This window comes from Pleurodeles waltl, chromosome 10, assembly GCF_031143425.1.
Source record: "Pleurodeles waltl isolate 20211129_DDA chromosome 10, aPleWal1.hap1.20221129, whole genome shotgun sequence".
Classification (NCBI taxonomy): Eukaryota; Metazoa; Chordata; class Amphibia; order Caudata; family Salamandridae; genus Pleurodeles; species Pleurodeles waltl.
In genome coordinates, this window is record NC_090449.1 from 410,008,527 (window position 1) to 410,021,435 (window position 12,909).

Consider the following 12,909-nt stretch of genomic DNA (forward strand, 5'->3'; position numbering starts at 1 on the left):
AAGCTGCTAGACACCCTATACACTAATAAGGGATAACTGGGCCTGGTGCAAGGTGCAAGTACCCCTTGGTACTCACTACAAGCCAGTCCAGCCTCCTACACTCTGGTACCCACTACAAGCCAGGCCAGCCTCCTACATTGGTGGCAGCGGTGGGAGAAGTACTTGTAAATACTTACCACTTTGTAATTTTGTACTTTTCATAAGTGAAAAATATACAAAACAAGTTCAGTGTGTGTACACCTAACCCAAAAGTTTTGCTTTTCTTCTCTTACACTTTCTGCTAAGTGCTGAAAAGTACTCCTAAACTTTCTAAAAGTTTCAAAAAGTTTGAAAAAGGTTTTTATTCCTATCCTTTAAAAAGTCCTGAAACTTTTTCTCTCTTCTCACTCTCTCTAAACCTTCTTCTATTGTGTGTGATGTAGGAACTTCTCTTAAAATGGCCAATACTACTTATGACAATCTTAACTTTAAGAGCCTAAGGAGTCTCTGCATTGATAGAGGTTTAGTGGTAGGAAAGAACCCTTCCAGAGAATTTCTGTATAACATGCTCATTGAGAATGATAAGTCCCTAGGTGGCACTTCATCTGAGAAGTTAGTAGATAGCTCACACTCTGACTGAGGGGAACCCCTTGAGGGAGGTGTACAGGGTTCTCTTCCAAATCTGCCCCTTAGCAGACCACCTAGCAGTGCTGGTAATAATAGAAGCTCTCATCATAGTAGGGATGCTTTTGTTCCTGGAGGCCAGGTTGTTAGAGTGCAAACTGTTAGGGACAGGTCTCCCTCTGTTGGTTCCAATATATCCTCAGTGTCTAAACATTCCCAACCCACCCACCCTGAAGACAACATGTTAGAAAGGGAACTCAAAAAGTTGAGAGTGGAAGAGACCAGGCTGAAGCTTAAACAGCAACAGCTGGCTCTAGACAGGGAATCCCTAGACCTGGAGAAGGAGAGACAGAGGTTGGGATTTGGACCCCATGGTGGCAGCAGCAGTATTCCTGATAGCAATCCTGTGAGAGAGCATGATTCCAGGAATCTGCACAAGATAGTCCCCCCTTACAAGGATGAGTATGACATCAACAAGTGGTTAGCTGCACTTGAGAGGGCCTGTATGGTACACGGGGTCCCTCAAAGGCAGTGGGCTGCTATATTGTGGCTATCTTTCAATGGAAAGGGTAGGGATAGGCTCCTTACTGATAGAGAAAGTGATGCTAACAATTTTGCAGTTTTGAAGGATGCACTCTTGGATGGATTTGGCTTAACCACTGAACAATACAGGATTAAGTTCAGAGACACCAGAAAAGAGTCCTCACAAGACTGGATAGACTTTGTTGACTGTTCAGTGAAGGCCTTTGAGGGGTGGTTACATGGCAGTAAAGTTTCTGACTATGACAGCCTGTATAATCTTATTCTGAGAGAGCATATTCTGAATAACTATGTGTCTGACTTGTTACACCAATATCTAGTGGACTCAGATCTGACCTCTCCCCAAGAATTGGGAAAGAAGGCAGACAAATGGGTCAGAACAAGAGTGAACAGAAAAGTTCATACAGGGGGTGACAAGGATGGCAAGAAGAAGGATGGTAAGTCTTCTGGCAAGGGTGGGGACAAAAGTAAAAATGAGTCTTCATCAGGCCCACAAAAATCCCCTGGTGGGGGTGGGGGGTCCAAATCCTCTTCAAATCAAATCAAAAAGCCTTGGTGTTATTTATGTAAAGTAAAAGGCCATTGGACAACTGATGCCAGTTGTCCAAAGAAAAACACCAAACCTCCCACTACCACAACCCCTACTGTAAACTCTAGTGCCCCTAGTAATAGCAGTGGTGGTGGGAGCAAACCTACTAATAGCCAATCCAAGGAGTAGTTGGGCTCACATTTGGTAATTTAATTGGGGTTGGTCTTGTTAGGGAGACCACAGAGGCTGTGCTAGTCTCTGAAGGTGCCATTGATTTGGCCACCTTGGTTGCTTGTCCCCTTAATATGGATAAGTACAAGCAACTTTCCCTAATAAATGGTGTTGAGGTTCAGGCTTACAGGGACACAGGTGCCAGTGTTACCATGGTGATAGAGAAACTGGTACACCCTGAACAACACCTACTTGGTCACCAGTACCAAGTGACAGACGCTCATAACAACACTCTTAGCCACCCCATGGCTGTTGTGAATCTCAACTGGTGGGGGGTTACTGGTCCAAAGAAAGTTGTGGTTGCTTCAGATTTACCTGTAGACTGTCTACTAGGAAATGATTTAGAGACTTCAGCTTGGGCAGAAGTGGAGTTGGAGGCTCATGCAGCAATGCTGGGCATTCCTGGGCATATATTTGCTTTGACAAGGGCTCAGGCCAAAAAGCAAAAAGGACAGGGTGACTTGGATCCTAGAACAATGGACCAAGTGCTCCCTAAAGCCAGGGGTAGCAAGGGTAAATCCCTACCCACTATCCCTCCCTCTACAGATGATTCAACTTCTGAGGAAGAAGAATTTCCTCCCTGTGCAGAACCTTCACCAGATGAGCTGGCAGCAGACACTGCTGAGGTGTTAGGTGGAGGGGGCACTGCCAGGGAACAGCTGAGTGTGGCACAGCAATCCTGTCCCACATTAGAGGGTCTTAGACAGCAAGCTGTCAAGCAGCAAAATGGGGAAGTCAGTGGCTCACATAGAGTTTACTGGGAGGACAACCTCTGTTACACAGAGGCAAGGGACCCAAAACCTGGAGCAGCCAGGAGATTGGTCATTCCCCTGCAGTACAGAGAGTTCCTCCTAACTCTGGCACATGTCATTCCCTTGGCTGGGCATTTGGGCCAGATCAAAACATGGGAAAGGCTTGTCCCCCTGTTTCACTGGCCTAGGATGTCAGAGGACACAAAAGATTTTTGTAAGTCTTGCGTGACCTGCCAAGCCAGTGGCAAGACTGGTTGCACTCCAAAGGATCCCCTTATTCCACTACCTGTGGTTGGGGTTCCCTTTGAAAGGGTAGGGGTTGACATAGTTGGCCCCCTTGACCCTCCTACTGCTTCAGGCAATAGGTTTATCTTGGTGGTAGTGGACCATGCCACAAGATATCCTGAAGCAATTCCTCTAAGGACCACTACAGCACCTGCAGTGGCAAAGGCCCTCCTGGGAATCTTTTCCAGGGTGGGTTTTCCAAAAGAGGTTGTATCAGACAGGGGTAGCAACTTTATGTCTGCATTCTTGAAGGCTATGTGGAAGGAATGTGGTGTAACATACAAATTCACCACGCCTTATCATCCACAAACAAATGGACTGGTAGAGAGGTTTAATAAAACTCTCAAAGGAATGATAATGGGACTCCCTGAAAAACTCAGGAGGAGATGGGATGTCCTGTTACCTTGCCTCCTTTTTGCTTACAGAGAGGTACCCCAGAAAGGAGTGGGCTTCAGCCCCTTTGAACTCCTCTTTGGGCACCGTGTAAGAGGTCAACTAACACTTGTGAAGGAGGGTTGGGAACAACCGTTAAAAGCTCCTAAGTAGGATATAGTGGACTATGTACTTGGCCTAAGATCCAGAATGGCGGAGTACATGAAAAAGGCCAGAAAAAACCTTCAGGCTAGCCAAGAGCTCCAAAAAGCAATGGCATGACCAGAAGGCTGTTCTGATTCAGTACCAACCAGGGCAGAAGGTGTGGGTATTGGAGCCTGTGGCCCCAAGAGCACTCCAGGACAAATGGAGTGGACCCCATCTCATTGTTGAAAAGAAGGGCGAGGTCACGTAATTGGTTGACCTGGGCACTGCCAGGAGTCCCCTTAGGGTATTCCATGTCAACCGCCTAAAACCCTACTATGACAGGGCTGATCTCACCCTGCTCATGGCAACAGATGAAGGACAGGAAGAAGAGAGTAACCCTCTCCCTGATCTCTTCTCTTCCACTGAAGATGATGTTTTAGTGGAAGGTGTAGTTTTGGCAGACTGTCTTACTGCTGAGCAGAATAGCAACTGCATAAACCTCATTGGACAGTTTCTGAACTCTTTTCAACTGTGCCAGGCACCACATCTTGGTGTGAACACACAATTGATACTGGAGACAGCTTGCCTGTCAAAAGTAAAATCTTTAGGCAGACTGACCATGTCAGGGACTGCATAAAGCAAGAAGTTCAGAAAATGCTTGATCTAGGAGTGGTTGAACATTCTGAAAGCCCATGGGCCTCTCCTGTGGTGTTTGTACCAAAGCCTCACTTAAAAGATGGAAAAAGGGAGATGAGTTTTTGTGTAGATTACAGAGGTCTCAACCAGGTAACAAAAACTGATGCTCACCCTATACCCAGGGCAGATGAGCTCATAGAAACACTGGCATCTGCCAAGTATCTAAGCACCTTTGATTTGACTGCAGGGTATTGGCAGATCAAGTTATCAGAGGATGCAAAATCAAAAACTGCATTTTCGACTATTGGAGGGCACTACCAATTCACAGTAATGCCCTTTGGTTTGAAAAATGCACCTGCCACTTTTCAGAGGTTGGTGAATACAGTCCTGCAAGGGTTGGAGGCTTTTAGTGCAGCATATCTAGATGATATAGCTGTCTTTAGCTCCACCTGGGATAATCACCTGGTCCACCTGGAAAGTTTGGGAGTCCCTGCAAAAGGCAGGCCTCAGTATCAAGGCTTCAAAGTGCCAGATAGGGCAGTGGAAAGTGGTTTATCTGGGACACCTGGTAGGTGAAGAAGAGATTGCACCACTTCAAGGGAAATTCCAGACAATCATGGATTGGGTTCCCCCTACAACACAGACCCAGGTGAGAGACTTCCTAGGCCTCACTGGGTACTAAAGGAGATTCATTAAGAACTATGGCTCCATTGCAGCCCCACTTAATGATCTCACTAGCAAGAAGATGCCTAAAAAGGTATTGTGGACAGCTAGCTGTCAGAGGAGCTCAAACAGGCCATGTGCACTGCACCTGTCCTAAAAAGCCCATATTACTCCAAGAAATTCATTGTTCAAACTGATGCATCTGAATTAGGGGAAGGGGCAGTCTTATCACAACTTAATTCTGAGGGCCAGGATCAACCTGTTGCTTTTATCAGCAGGAGGTTGACCCCTAGAGAAAAGCGTTGGTCTGCCATAGAGAGGGAGGCCTTTGCTGTGATCTGGGCACTGAAGAAGTTGAGGCCATACCTGTTTGGCACTCACTTCATTGTTCAGACGGACCACAAACCTCTACTTTGGCTAAAACAAATGAACAGTGAAAACCGTAAATTGTTGAGGTGGTCCATATCTCTACAGGGAATGGACTATACAGTGGAACATAGACCTGGGAGTACCCACTCCAATGCAGATGGACTCTCCAGATATTTCCACTTAGACAATGAAGCATCATCAGGTCATGGCTAGTCTTATTGTCCTTCATTTGGGGGGGGTTGTGTAGGAAAGTACCATCTTGCCTGGCATGTTACCCCCATATTTCACTGTATATATGTTGTTTTAGTCTATGTGTCACTGGGACCCTGCCAGGCAGGGTCCCAGTGCTCATAAGTATGTGCCCTGTATGTGTTCCCTGTGTGATGACTAACTGTCTCACTGAGGCTCTGCTAACCAGAACCTCAGTGATTATGCTCTCTCTGCTTTCCAAATTGTCACTAACAGGCTAGTGACCAATTTCACCAATTCGCATTGGCATACTGGAACACCCTTATAATTCCCTAGAATATGGAACAGAGGTACCCAGGGTATTGGGGTTTCAGGAGATCCCTATGGGCTGCAGCATTTCTTTTGCCACCCATAGGGAGATCTGACAAATCTTACAAAGGCCTGCCAGTGCAGCCTGAGTGAAATAACGTCCACGTTATTTCACAGCAATTTACCACTGCACTTAAGTAACTTATAAGTCACCTATATGTCTAACCTTCACCTGGTGAAGGTTGGGTGCAAAGTTACTTAGTGTGTGGGCACCCTGGCACTAGCCAAGGTGCCCCCACATTGTTCAGGGCAAATTCCCCAGACTTTGTGAGTGCGGGGACACCATTTCACGTGTGCACTATACATAGGTCACTACCTATGTATAGCGTCACATTGGTAACTCCGAACATGGCCATGTAACATGTCTAAGATCATGGAATTGTCAACCCAATGCCATTCTGGCATTGGGGGGACAATTCCATGATCCCCCGGGTCTCTAGCACAGAACCCGGGTACTGCCAAACTGCCTTTCCGGGGTCTCCACTGCAGCTGCAGCTGCTGCCAACCCCTCAGACAGGTTTCTGCCCTCCTGGGGTCCAGGCAGCCCTGGCCCAGGAAGGCAGAACAAAGGGTTTCCTCTGAGTGAGGGTGTGACACCCTCTCCCTTTGGAAATAGGTGTGAAGGCTGTGGAGGAGTAGCCTCCCTCAGCCTCTGGAAATGCTTTGATGGGCACAGATGCTGCCCATCTCTGCATAAGCCAGTCTACACCGGTTTAGGGATCCCCCAGCCCTGCTCTGGCGCGAAACTGGACAAAGGAAAGGGGAGTGACCACTTCCCTGACCTGCACCTCCCAGGGGAGGTGCCCAGAGCTCCTCCAGTGTGCCCCAGACCACTGCCATCTTGGAAACAGAGGTGTTGCTGGCTCACTGACTGCTGTGAATGGCCAGTGCCAGCAGGTGACGTCAGAGACTCCTTCTGATAGACTCTTACCTCTCTTAGTAGCCAATCCTCCTTCCTAGGTAGCCAAACCTCCTTTTCTGGCTATTTAGGGTCTCTGCTTTGGGGAATTCTTCAGATACCGAATGCAAGAGCTCACCAGAGTTCCTTTGCATCTCCCTCTTCACCTTCTGCCAAAGGATCGACCGCTGACTGCTCAGGACGCCTGCAAAACCGCAACAAAGTAGCAAAGACGACTACTGCAACCTTGTATCGCTTCATCCTGCCGCCTTCTCGAATGTTTCCTGGTGGTGCATGCTCTGGGGGTAGCCTGCCTCCTTCTTGCACCAGGAGCTCTGAAGAAATCTCCTGTTGGTCGACGGAATCTTCCCCCTGCAACCGCAGGCAACAAAAGACTGCATCACTGGTTCTCTGGGTCCCCTCTCAGCACAACGAGCATGGTCCCTGGAACTCAGCAACTCTGTCCAAGTGACTCCCACAGTCCAGTGACTCTTCAGTCCAAGTTTGGTGGAGGTAAGTCCTTGCCTTCCCACGCTAGACTGCATTGCTAGGTACCGCGTGATTTGCAGCTGCTCTGGCTCCTGTGCACTCTTCCAGGATTTCCTTCGTGCACAGCCAAGTCTGGGTCCCCAACACTCTAACCTGCAGTGCACAACCTTCTGAGTTGTCCTCCGGCGTCGTGGGACTCCCTCTTCTGACTTCGGGTGGACTCCAGTTCACTCTTCTTCCAAGTGCCTGTTCAGGTACTTCTGTGGGTGCTGCCTGCTTCTGTGAGGGCTCCCTGACTAGCTGGGTGCCCCCTCTGTCTCCTCATCCGAGGGGCAACATCCTGGTCCCTCCTGGGCCACAACAGCATCCAAAAACCCTAACCGCGACGACCCTTACAGCTGGCAAGGCTTGTTTGCAGTCTTTCTGCGTGGGAACACCTCTGTGTAGGAAAGTACCATCTTGCCTGGCATGTTACCCCCATATTTCACTGTATATATGTTGTTTTAGTTGTATGTGTCACTGGGACCCTGCCAGCCAGGGCCCCAGTGCTCATAAGTGTGCCCTGTATGTGTTACCTGTGTTATGACTAACTGTCTCACTGAGGCTCTGCTATCCAGAACCTCAGTGGTTATGCTCTCTCATTTCTTTCCAAATTGTCACTAACAGGCTAGTGACCAATTTTACCAATTTACATTGGCATACTGGAACACCCTTATAATTCCCTAGTATATGGTACTGAGATACCCAGGGTATTGGGGTTTCAGGAGATCCCTATGGGCTGCAGCATTTCTTTTGCCACCCATAGGGAGCTCTGACAATTCTTACACAGGCCTGCCACTGCAGCCTGAGTGAAATAACGTCCACGGTATTTCACAGCCATTTACCACTGCACTTAAGTAACTTATAAGTCACCTATATGTCTAACCTTTACCTGGTAAAGGTTAGGTGCTAAGTTACTTAGTGTGTGGGCACCCTGGCACTAGCCAAGGTGCCCCCACATGGTTCAGGGCAAATTCCCCGGACTTTGTGAGTGCGGGGACACCATTACACGCGTGCACTATACATAGGTCACTACCTATGTATAGCTTCACAATGGTAACTCCGAATATGGCCATGTAACATGTCTATGATCATTGAAACGCCCCCTCTATGCCATCCTGGCATTGTTGGCACAATCCCATGATCCCACGGGTCTCTAGCACAGACCCGGGTACTGCCAAACTGCCTTTTCAGGGGTTTCACTGCAGCTGCTGCCAACCCCTCAGACAGGTTTCTGCCCTCCTGGGGTCCAGCCAGGCTTGGCCCAGGAAGGCAGAACAAAGGACTTCCTCAGAGAGAGGGTGTTACACCCTCTCCCTCTGGAAAAAGGTGTTAAGGCAGGGGAGGAGTAGCCTCCCCCAGCCTCTGGAAATGCTTTCATGGGCACAGATGGTGCCCTTTTCTGCATAAGTCAGTCTACACTGGTTCAGGGACCCCTCAGCCCTGCTCTGGCGCGAAACTGGACAAAGGAAAGGGGAGTGACCACTCCCCTGACCTGCACCTCCCCTGGGAGGTGCCCAGAGCTCCTCCAGTGTGCTCCAGACCTCTGCCATCTTGGAAACAGAGGTGCTGATGGCACACTGGACTGCTCTGAGTGGCCAGGGCCAGCAGGTGACGTCAGAGACTCCTTCTGATAGGCTCCTTCAGGTGTTGCTAGCCTATCCTCTCTCCTAAGTAGCCAAACCCTCTTTTCTGGCTATTTAGGGTCTCTGCTTTGGGGAATTCCTTAGATAACGAATGCAAGAGCTCATCAGAGTTCCTCTGCATCTCTCTCTTCACCTTCTGCCAAGGAATCGACTGCTGACCGCGCTGGAAGCCTGCAAAACTGCAACAAAGTAGCAAAGATGACTACTGCGACACTGTAACGCTGATCCTGCCGCCTTCTCAACTGTTTTCCTGGTGGTGCATGCTGTGGGGGTAGTCTGCCTCCTCTCTGCACTAGAAGCTCCGAAGAAATCTCCCGTGGGTCGACGGAATCGCCCCCCTGCAACTGCAGGCACCAAAGAACTGCATCGCCGGTCCTCTGGGTCTCCTCTCAGCACAACGAGCGAGGTCCCTTGAACTCAGCAACTCTGTCCAAGTGACTCCCACAGTCCAGTGACTCTTCAGTCCAAGTTTGGTGGAGGTAAGTCCTTGTCTCCCCACGCCAGACTGCATTGCTGGGAACCGCGTGATTTGCAGCTACTCCGGCTCCTGTGCACTTTTCCATGATTTCCTTTGTGCACAGCCAAGCCTGGGTCCACGGTACTCTAACCTGCATTGCACGACCTCCTGAGTTGTCCTCCGGCGGCGTGGGACTCTCTTGTGCAACTTCGGGTGAGCACCGTTTCACTCCACTTCGTCATGCCTGTTCCGGCACTTCTGTGGGTGCTGCCTGCTTCTGAGAGGGCTCCTTGTCTTGCTGGACACCCCCTCTGTCCCCTCACGCAATTGGTCACATCGTGGTCCCTCCTGGGCCACAGCAGCATCCAAAAACCCTAACCGCGAGCTTTGCAGTTAGCAAGGCTTGTTTGCGGTCTTTCTGCAGGAAAACACTTCTGCACAACTCTTCATGACGTGCGACATCCATCCTCCAAAGGGGAAGTTTCTAGCTCTTGTCGTTCTTGCAGAATCCTCAGCTTCTACTGTCCAGTGGCAGCTTCTTTGCACCCACAGCTGGCATTTCCTGGGCATCTGCCCACTCTCGACTTGATCGTGACTTTTGGACTTGATCCCCTTGTTCCACAGGTACTCTTGTCTGGAAATCCATCGTTGTTGCATTGCTGGTTTTGGTCTTTCCTGCAGAATTCCCCTATCACGACTTCTGTGCTCTTTGGGGAACTTTAGTGCACTTTGCACTCACTTTTCAGGGTCTTGGGGTGGGCTATTTTTCTAACCCTCACTGTTTTCTTACAGTCCCAGCGACCCTCTACAAGGTCACATAAGTTTGGGGTCCATTCGTGGTTCGCATTCCACTTCTAGAGTATATGGTTTGTGTTGCCCCTATCCCTATGTGTCCCCATTGCATCCTATTGTAACTATACATTGTTTGCACTGTTTTCTATTGCTATACTGCATATTTTTGGTATTGTGTACATATATCTTGTGTATATTTGCTATCCTCATACTGAGGGTGCTCACTGAGATACTTTGGCATATTGTCATAAAAATAAAGTACCTTTATTTTTAGCATATCTGTGTATTGTGTTTTCTTATGATATTGTGCAAGTGACACTAGTGGTGCTGTAGGAGCTTCACTCGTCTCCTAGTTCAGCCTAAGCTGCTCTGCTAAGCTACCATTTTCTATCAGCCTAAGCTGCTAGACACCCCTATACACTAATAAGGGATACCTGGGCCTGGTGCAAGGTGTAAGTATCCCTTGGTACTCACTACAAGCCACTCCAGCCTCCTACATTGGTTGTGCAGCGGTGGGATAAGTACTTTGCAACTACTTACCACTTTTGTCATTGTACTTTTCATAAGAGAAAAATATACAAAACATGTTCAGTGTATGTACACCTAACCAAAAAGTTTTGCTTTTCTTCTCTCACTTCTTTGCTAAGTGCTGAAAAGTACCTCTAAAACTTTCTAAAAAGTTATTAAAAAGTTTTAAAAGTTTTTTTCTGTCCTTTTAAAAGTTCTTAAAACTTTTTCTCACTTTTTCTATCCCTTAAACACTTTCTAAAATGTCTGGCACAGGTCAAACTGTTGATCTGTCCAAACTTGCTTATGATCACCTTAGCTGGAAAGGAGCAAGGAGTCTCTGCATAGAAAGAGGTTTAAGTGTAGGGAAGAATCCCTTTAGAGAACTGTTGTTTAATATGCTTGTTGAACAAGATAAGGCCAGAGGTGACACTTCTGTTGAGAAATTAGCTGATGGTTCCCCATCTAACCCCGGGGCACCCCTAGCAAAAGATTTAGAAGGGAAACTTCCTAGCCTGCCCATTAGCAGACCACCTAGCATATCTGGTACTGATGTAGAGTCACATCACAGTAATAGTGTTGCCTCACATCACAGTAAGAGTATTTCTTCTCATCATAGTAGAAGTGCTATTTCTGTTAGCCAGGCTGTTAGAGTGTCATCTGTTAGGGACAGGTCTCCTTCTGTTCATTCTCACCATTCTTCTGTTTCAAGGCATGTCCCACCCACCCACCCTGATGACAGAGTGTTAGAAAGGGAACTCAGTAGATTGAGAGTGGAAGAATCCAGACTGAAGCTCAAGAAGCAACAGCTGGATTTAGATAGGCAGTCCTTAGAAATAGAAAGAGAAAGACAGAAAATTGGGTTAGAAACCCATGGTGGCAGCAGCAGTATTCCCCATAGTCATCCTGCAAGAGAGCATGATTCAAGGAATCTGCACAACATAGTTCCCCCTTATAAGGAGGGGATGACATTAACAAGTGGTTTGCTGCACTTGAGAGGGCCTGTGTTGTACAGGATGTCCCTCAAAGGCAGTGGGCTGCTATCCTATGGCTATCATTTAGTGGAAAGGGTAGGGATAGGCTCCTTACTGTGAAAGAAAGTGATGCCAATAATTTTGCAGTTCTTAAGAATGCACTCCTAGATGGTTATGGCTTAACCACTGAACAGTACAGCATGAAGTTCAAAGAAACCAAAAAGGAGTCTTCACAAGACTGGGTAGACTTTGTTGAGCATTCAGTGAAGGCCTTGGAGGGGTGGTTACATGGCAGTAAAGTTACTGATTATAAAAGCCTGTATAACTTAATCCTGAGAGAGCATATTCTTAATAATTGTGTGTCTGATTTGTTGCACCAGTACCTGGTGGACTCTGATCTAACCTCTCCCCAAGAATTGGGAAAAAAGGCAGACAAATGGGTCAGAACAAGGGTGAACAGAAAAGTTCATACAGGGGGTGACAAAGATGGCAAGAAGAAGGATGGTAAGTCTTCTGACAAGGGTGGGGACAAATCTAAAAATGAGTCTTCATCAGGCCCACAAAAACACTCTGGTGGGGGTGGTGGGCCCAAATCCTCTTCAAATCAAAACAAAGAAAAGAAACCATGGTGCTATTTATGTAAAATAAAAGGCCATTGGACAACAGATCTCAGTTGTCCAAAGAAAAGCACCAAGCCTCCTACCACTACAAACCCTGCTGCTACACCTAGGGGGTTATTCTAACTTTGGAGGAGGTGTTAATCCGTCCCAAAAGTGACGGAAAAGTGACGGATTTACCACCCGCCGTATTACGAGTCCATTATATCCTATGGAACTCGTAATACGGCTGGTGGTATATCCGTCACTTTACCGTCACTTTTGGGACGGATTAACACTCCTCCAAAGTTAGAATAACCCCCCTAGTGCCCCTAGTAATAGCAGTGGTGGTGGGAGCAAACCTACTAATAGCCAATCCAAGGGAGTAGCTGCTCATAACAACACCCTTAGCCACCCCATGGCTGTTGTGAATCTCAACTGGGGGGGGTTACTGGCCCAAAGAAAGTTGTGGTTGCCTCAGATTTACCTGTAGACTGTCTATTAGGGAATGATTTAGAGACATCAGCTTGGGCAGAAGTGGAGTTGGAGGCTCATGCAGCAATGCTGGGTATTCCAGGGCATATTTTTGCTTTGACCAGAGCTCAGGCTAAAAAGCAAAAAGGACAGGGTGACTTGGATCCTGGAAGAATGGACCAAGTGCTCCCTAAAGCTAGGGTTAGTAAAGGTAAAACACTACCTACTATCCCTCCCTCTACAGTGGATTCTACTTCTGAGGAAGAAGAATTTCCACCCTGTGCAGAACCTACACCAGAGGAGCTGGAAGCAGACACTGCTGAGCTTTTGGGTGAAGGGGGGCCTGCCAGGG